This window comes from Oncorhynchus gorbuscha, linkage group LG15 (genome assembly GCF_021184085.1).
Source record: "Oncorhynchus gorbuscha isolate QuinsamMale2020 ecotype Even-year linkage group LG15, OgorEven_v1.0, whole genome shotgun sequence".
Lineage (NCBI taxonomy): Eukaryota > Metazoa > Chordata > Actinopteri > Salmoniformes > Salmonidae > Oncorhynchus > Oncorhynchus gorbuscha.
In genome coordinates, this window is record NC_060187.1 from 33210951 (window position 1) to 33219727 (window position 8777).

The following is an 8777-nucleotide window of genomic DNA, read 5'->3' on the forward strand; positions in this document are numbered from 1 at the left end:
GGTTCCGCCTGCCTCAATAAAGAGTGGCTTGTTCACAACTCTCTGCTCTCCTGCACCTGACTTCACTAACAGTACGCACACACCTGACACACTCCAGTGTTTAATTGCAAAATTGTAATTATTTTGCCACTATGGCCTATTTATTGCCTTACCTCCCTAATTTTACTACATTTGCTCATACTGTATATAGATTTTTCTATTGTGTTATTGACTGTACGTTTGTTTATCCCATGTAACTCTGTGTTGTTTGTGTCGCTCTGCTTTGCTTTATTTTGGCCAGGTCGCAGTTGGAAATGAGAACTTGTTCTCAACTGGTCTACCCGATTAAATAAAGGTGAAATAGAATTTACAAAAATGTTTTAAAAAATGTACACACTGTTATTACATTTACATTTTACATTTAAGTCATTTAGCAGACGCTCTTATCCAGAGCGACTTACAAATTGGTGCATTCACCTTATGGCATCCAGTGGAACAGCCACTTTACAATAGTGCATCTAAATATTTTAAGGGGGGGGGGGGTGAGAAGGATTACTTTATCCTATCCTAAGTATTCCTTAAAGAGGTGGGGTTTCAGGTGTCTCCGGAAGGTGGTGATTGACTCCGCTGTCCTGGCGTCGTGAGGGAGTTTGTTCCACCATTGGGGAGCCAGAGCAGCGAACAGTTTTGACTGGGCTGAGCGGGAACTGTACTTCCTCAGTGGTAGGGAGGCGAGCAGGCCAGAGGTGGATGAACGCAGTGCCCTTATTTGGGTGTAGGGCCTGATCAGAGCCTGGAGGTACTGAGGTGCCGTTCCCCTCACAGCTCCGTAGGCAAGCACCATGGTCTTGTAGCGGATGCGAGCTTCAACTGGAAGCCAGTGGAGAGAGCAGAGGAGCGGGGTGACGTGAGAGAACTTGGGAAGGTTGAACACTAGACGGGCTGCGGCGTTCTGGATGAGTTGTATTATTCAACCCTTACCTTACCGGAGGACAATTTTGTTCAAACAGTAACTGAAATAATTTGCACAACAGGATTGTTTTCAACACTGTTCACAATTGACTGACAGTCTAAAGATGTGTTTAGGGGCTGAATTGAATTATCAAGTGATCAGATGTCTCACAATGGTTCAATTTAATCTTGAGTGAGTGCAGTAAAACTGGAGAAGTAGGGAATGTATGGTGGGAGGGGGGAGTACACTAGCAGTGTCATTTTTCTCAGGGTGATATTTTCCCCTTCCTACAGAGGTGACTTGTCGGGACAGGACTGTCCAGGGGCAATCGTGCAACTAATTTGAGTTTGTCTAGAGGTTCAGAGTAACGACTCTCGTGGGTTGAAGAAGGAGACCAAGGTGCAGCGTGGTAGGCATTCATGATTTTTATTAAAACTGAACACCGCACAAAATAACAAAGTAGAAAAAAAGCGCACAGTTCTGTCAGGCAACAAAACAGATAAACAGAAAATAACTCCCCACAAAACCCAAACGGAAAATCACAACTTATATATGATCCCCAATCAGAGACAACGATAGACAGCTGCCTCTGATTGGGAACCACACTAGGCAAAAACAACAAAGAAATAGAAAACATAGAATACCCACCCTAATCATTGAATATGACATTCAGTCCCTGTACACACAATGGGGACTGACTGCCTCCCTCCATGGAGTCACCATGTACTTCTCTGTCTGAGACAGGTCAGACAGGGCCTCAGGTGCCCTGGGGGGGGGACTTGTTTGGCTTAAGACAGTTGAGTGGCCTACCCAGTGGGGGAAACCATACTTTTCTTTCACCTGATGTCATTAACACACCATTATAGTTCCCTTTCAACAAATTGTTGTTTCTCAAGACATTACATGGACTGTTGAGAAGCTTTGCAACAACATATGTGAAACATAAAGCATCTGTAGAATACTTGTTTGAGGCAAATGGTTTGAAATGTTTCCAAGTGTTACCGTATGTAATACAGCTGTGGTGGTAAGTTATGCGCAACACAGATCGATTGTGCATCACTGATCTCTGTGGGTGCTTTCTCTCCTACTCAGGCAAATTAAAATGTGTCCCAGACAATGTAACAGTTGTGTTTCAGAGCGCTTATTGTGTTGTTTTCTGTGTGTATCGTTCCTGGCTCTTCAGATGAGCAGTCTTGCATGGCTCCTGCCATTACAACCTAACTTGATGCCCGTGCCAAGCATGTCATCTGCTACGGTTACCAACAACTGACATATAAATATTTGTAGTCCCAATTACTGTATCACACAGAGAAAGGGCTGCTTGTAGACTCGCTCCCAAACTAAACACATCAATGATGGGTTCTGTCTGGCACTGCAGCATAAATCAAAGGGGAACCTGAGACACAATGCCAAATAGAATCTCATCTTCAAAAAGGGGAAAGGGTATTAAACTATGTTAACAGAGTGCATCACTCACCACTCCTTGGAACATTCAGTTGAATCAGAGGACATAGCCCCATGTGAAAAATGAATGAAATTAAAATGCATTTTAATGATTACAATGCTACATTAATGGCGCCAGAGAGAATGGCTGCCGTTTTACAGTCTCCATACCAATTGTGCTATTGTGTGTTTTTTTTGTGTTATTTGTAACTTATTTTGTATATAATGTTTCTGTCACCGTCTCTTCTGACCGAAAAGAGTTTCTAGACAGCAATTACTCACCTCGTATTGAAAGACGATTTTTTTCTTTAACGAATTGGACGAGAGGGATTTACTCCAGACACCCGACAAGGCCCTCATCCCCGTCATTCGCAGGAGAAAGAGACGAAGATATCGAGAACGAAGGTGAGGGTGCCTTGTAAGGATCCAGCATAGAGTGGGTAATTTTCCTTTGCCATCGGTCCTATTAGCCAACATACAATCATTGCATAATAAAATAGACTAATTCCAAGCACGTATATCCTACCAACGGGACATTAAAAACGGCAATATCTTATGTTTTACTGAGTCATGGCCGAACGACAACATGAATAATATACAGCTGGTGAGGTTAGACACTGTATCGGCAGGATAGAACAGTAGCCTCTGGTAAAACAAGGGGTGTAGATCTATGTATATTTGTAAACAACTGGTGCATGATATCTAAGGAAGTCTCGAGGTTTTGCTCGCCTGAGGTAGAGTATATCATGATAAGCTGTAGACCACACTATTTACCAAGAGAGTTTTTCATCTATATTATTTGTAGTTGTCTATTTACCACCACAAACCAATGCTGGCACTAAGACCGCACTCAATGAGCCGTATACGGCCATAAGCAAACAGGAAAACTCTCATCCAGAGGCAGCGCTCCTAGTGGCTGGGGACTTTAATGCAGGGAAACTTAAATCCGTTTTACCTCATTTCTACCAGCGTGTTAAATGTGTAACCAGAGGGGAAAAAACTCTAGACCACCTTTACTCCACACACAGAGACACATACAAAGCTCTCCCTCGCCCTCCATTTGGCAAATCTGACCATAATTCCATCCTCCTGATTCCTGCTTACAAGTAAAAACTTAAGCACGAAGCAAAAAAAGTGGTCAGATGCAGCAGATGCTAAGCTACAGAACTGTTTTGCTATCACAGACTGGAATATGTTCCGGGATTATTCTGATGGTATGCTCGGAGTACACCACATCAGTCACTGGCTTCATCAATAAGGGTATCAATGATGTCGTTCCCCCAAGTGACTGTACGTATATATCCCAACCAGAAGCCATGATTAATGGCAACATCTGCACTAAGCTAAAGTTTAGAGGGAGGGACTCTAACCCGGTAGCTTAACAGAAATCTCTCTATGCCCCCCCGACGAACCATCAAACAGTCAAAGTGTCAATATAGGACTAAGATCTCGAATCGTACAACACCATCTCTGATGCTCGTCGGATATGGCAGGGCTTGCAAACTATTACAGACTAGAAAGGGAAGCACAACCGCAAGCTTCCCAGTGACATGAGCCTCCCAGACGAACTAAATTGCCTCTATACTCGCTTTGAGGCAAGTAACACTGAAACATGCATGAGAGAATCAGCTCTTCCGGACGACTGTGTGGTCACACTCTCCGTAGCCAATGTGAGTAAGACTTTTAAACAGGTCAACATTCACAAGTCCAAAGGGCCAGAAGGATTACCAGGATGTGTACTCTGAGCATGCACTAACCAACTGGCAAGTGTCTTCACTGAATGCCTGTAATGCCAACATGTTTCAAGCAGACCACCATAGTCCCTGTGTCCAAGAACACTAAGGTAACCTGCCTAAATGACTACCGACATGTAGCACTCACTTCTGTAGCCATGACGTGCTTTGAAAGGGTGGTCATGGCCACATCAACACCATTATCCCAGAAACCCTAGACCCGCTCCAATTTGCATACTGCCCCAACAGATCCACAGATGATGCAATTTTTATTGCACTCCACACTGCCCTTTCCCACCTGGACAAAATTAACACCTATGTGTGCTGTTCATTGACTACAGCTCCGCATTTAACACCATATTGCCCTCATAACTAAGCTAAGGACCCTGGGACTAAACACCTCCCTCTGCAACTGGATCATGGACTTCCTGACGGTCCGCCCCCCCCAGGTGGTAAGGGTAGGTAACAACACCATCCACCTCGCTGATCCTCAACACTGGGGCCCCTCAAGGGTGCATACTCAGTCCCCTCATGTACTCCCTGTTCACTCATGAATGCATGGCCAGGCACGACTCCGACACCATCATTAAGTTTGCTGATGACACAACAGTGGTAGGCCTGATCACGGACAACGATGAGACAGCCTATAGGGAGAAGGTCAGAGACCTGGCTGTGTGGTGCCAGGAAAACAACATCTCTCTCAACGTGATCAATACTAAGGGGATGACTGTGGACTACAGGAAAAGGAGGACCGAGCACGCCCCCATTCTCATCGATGGGTCTGTAGTGGAGCAAGTTGAGAGCTTCAAGTTCCTTGGTGTCCACATAACCAACAAACGGTCATGTTCCAAGCACACCAAGACAGTCGTGAAGAGGGCACGACAAAACCTATTTCCCTTCGGGAGACTGAAAAGATTTGGCATGGGTCCTCAGATTCTCAAAAGTTCTCCATCTGCACCATTGAGAGCATCCTGACTGGTTGCATCACTGCCTGGTATGACAACTGTTCGGCCTCCGACCGCAAGGCACTACAGAGGGTAGTGCATATATCCCAGTACATCACTGGGGCCAAGCTTCCTGCCATCCAGGACTTCTATACCAAGCAGTGTCAGAGGAAGGTCCTAAACATTGTCAAAGACTCCAGCCACCCCAGTCATAGACTGTTCTCTCTACTATCGCACGACAAGCGGTACCGAAGCACCAAGTCTAGGTCCAAAAGGCTTCTCAACAGCTTCTACCCCCAAGCCATAAGACTCCTGAACAGCTAATCAAATGGCTACCCAGACTATTTGCATTGCCCCCCCTGCCCGTCTTTTACGCTGCTGCTATTCTCTGTTTATTATCTATGCATAGTCACTAATTCTACCTACATGTACATATTACCTCAATTACCTCGACTAACCGGTGCCCCCACACATTGACTCTGTTTTTTATTATTTTTATTTCAACTTTATTTAACCAGGTAGGCTAGTTGAGAACAAGTTCTCATTTTCAACTGCGACCTGGCCAAGATAAAGCATAGCAGTGTGAACAGACAACACAGAGTTACACATGGAGTAAACAATTAACAAGTCTGTACCGGTACCCCCTGTATATAGCCTCGCTATTGTTATTCTACTCTTTAATTATTTGTTACTTTTATTTCTTATTTTTTACTTATCTATTTTTTTTTAACTTAACATGGATTTTTCTTAAACTGCATTGTTGGTTAAGGGCTGGTAAGTAAGCATTTCACTGTAAGATCTACACCTGTTGTATTCGGCGCATGTAACAAATAATATTTGATTTGATTTGATAGGCGACAGTCATGGATGTCACTGTATGACACTCACCTTGTCAACTTACTCTTTTTAATCATTTTGTTTCTTTGGTTGTTTCTTTTTTTCTCTCTCCAAACAAACTGAGGATTTCTTTCTTTAAGACATAATTGACCATGAACAAATCTAGTGAATGAAACATGTTTTCATATATCCCATATTATCTCACACGTATATTTCCTATAGTAGAAACTAAACAATCATTAGGGACATCTAGAAAGTGTTTCTAAGTTATATCAGTGTGTCACAGATTACAATTGTAAATGTGTATCTACATACAGTAGTTATACAGTATTTTAAAGATGTCTCCAGAAATTGAAATATATAGAGATCCATTTTGAATATAGGCCACATACTGATAAGATAAAAGGTAAATGAAACCCGGAGGTCATATCTAGGCAAGAACAATGGTCAGACTACAACAGCTGAAGTGGTTTTTGCTGCCTTCCCTGTATGAGAAAAGTTTAATTATCAAAGTGCTAAAAGTCTTGTCCACGGGACCACAGATAATTTAGTGCAGAGAATAATGGTCAATAGGTAAAGCTGGAATTAAGTTTAGGCGAGGATATTTAAATCCTCCGCCTACCAATGTTCTTTGGCTGTGATTAAAGTGTCAGATTGCTTCCTAAAGGGATATGGCAGTCTTCAGTCTGTGACCATTGTAATGCATATTACAGAAACAATGACAGAATCCTCATGAATCAGATCAGATCAATATGAATATTTTGTTCACATCAATTGGACCATAGCCAGGCCCTATATCCTAGTTTGTGGAAGGTGGCAAGGATTACGTTTACTGACAGAGGGATGTGAAATGTAAAATGATGGCATGCCATTGAAGTTATTTTGTCATCTATAGAGGGTGGCAATTGTAAAAATATAAACTGGTTCACAGAGACAGAGCACATCTGCAGAGGCAGGTCAGCGGCAGTATGAGAGGAATGTGGATGAAGCCCATCCACGGTGCAGCATCTCCATGGAGAGCTCAGAGCGCAGCGCAACAGAGAAAGTGACATCAAGCAGGATGCATTTGCTTCCTGAAGCCCATTCAGTGTAGATAAGAGTTGGCAGTTGCTGCTGTTATCTCTGCAGCAGAAAAGTGGACATTTTTTCCACTGGCGTGCATCATTGAGGTGTGTGCACTACGCAGCTTTTCTGTCCCAAGGGACAATTTTACTGCCATGGTTATCGACCTGGCAAAGGAAGATACACCTTTCTCATTCAGAATTCAACTCTCCTCTTCAACTACTCTTTTCGAACTGCTCTTGCGTTTTGGATTGCCTTGAATTGCTCAAGTCTTGTAAGGTAAGTTGTGTGTTTAGTAACTTTATTTCTAAGGCTATCCTTCAATTGTGCATGTTGAACGTGTGTCAATCAGATGGAATGTGGTACATTATGTTCCATTACATTTGTGCATGTTTGATGCTGCAACGCACTCAAAATCTACTTTTAGAAAATCTTTGTTCGAACATTATAGGACATTGTTCATTGCACATGCACCTTCTCATGTTGTAACATGGCATGCAGTTAGTTAGAAGCTACACAGGTAACGTCTTGTGATTTATTGCAGGGTGATGTGTGCTCACATGCATCCCTCAAGAATGTTACCTCTGACTGCCAAATTATGTAAATGATGGGGGAACAACAAATCACAATTTCATGGGGATTTTCAGTAACTGTTATGATATACACAAACTTTAATCCTTGACATTATGTATTGTCATAATTCTGTTTATCAAGATGTCTCATGAAAAAGATCAGGGAGTCCACACAAGATACCTTCAACTTGCCATGGATAATACATAAGGTGTGTTTATGCTTGGCTGTTATTATTATATTATATTATATCTTCCTGGGGCATCACTATGGAGAGAGTCACCTGCTGCATTAACATTAGTACCATGTCTTCTTCACAAGCCCAGTCACGCAGAGTTAGTAACCCAGAATGATCACTGCCATAGTACCAATAAACCATCTCTGATCCCAGGGTCTCCTGTCATCTACGGGCTAATAGGTTTGGTGCAGGGACCTTGTATCAGTCCAGACATTAGAGTCAGAAGTGCAAATGAGATCTTTCTCACTGGAAGGCACGTGGATGCCAGGGGGCCTGAGGAATGGGTTATTGCCGTCCTGGGTGTAATTTCAGAAGGAGACAGAGACCTGAGTCCTTTCTGGCAGTGTTTATGAGCTAACCACACCACAGCGCTGCAATATGTTCAGAGCTTTTCATGTGGCCCCCTTCATCATGCCTTAGCACGATGGGGAGGCGGGCGGGCAGACGACTGAAGAGATGTTGCTCTTCCACTCTGCTCCCACAGCTTTCAAACTCCAAGCTCCACAGGACGCTGTCAACTGAACTCTCTCAACTCTCTCCACCCAAAATGGCGAGGATTTGAAGTTATGAACATGCTGTAATCAAGATATGTGTAATCATAACTGTTTGAAGCATGTTCCTCCTGAACTGATTTGAGGCATTTGAGGCATTGATTGCATTGTGCAATAAATTATATTAATTGATTATTGAATGTTACTTGATGGACATAGCTTTTAGTAGAATCAAAACATACACAAACTGCCTCTGCTCAACACGCAAACTTGAGAACGAATCGTTGTGGGGGGCTGTTGCAAGCAGTGTCATTCCGTCAAGAGTCCTTCACACTCTAGTCTGGTTGCAGCCGCAACAAGACCTAGTTTCAAAGGTATCAATAAAATGTTTTATTTGAATGCCTAGCAATCACAATTGTTTGTGATGAAGCACACTTTTATAAGTCTCAATCACAAAGGACAGCTCTAATAACAAACCCCCTATGGTGAATGAGAGACTTGTAGAATCACGATTCTTTTGCATTTTTA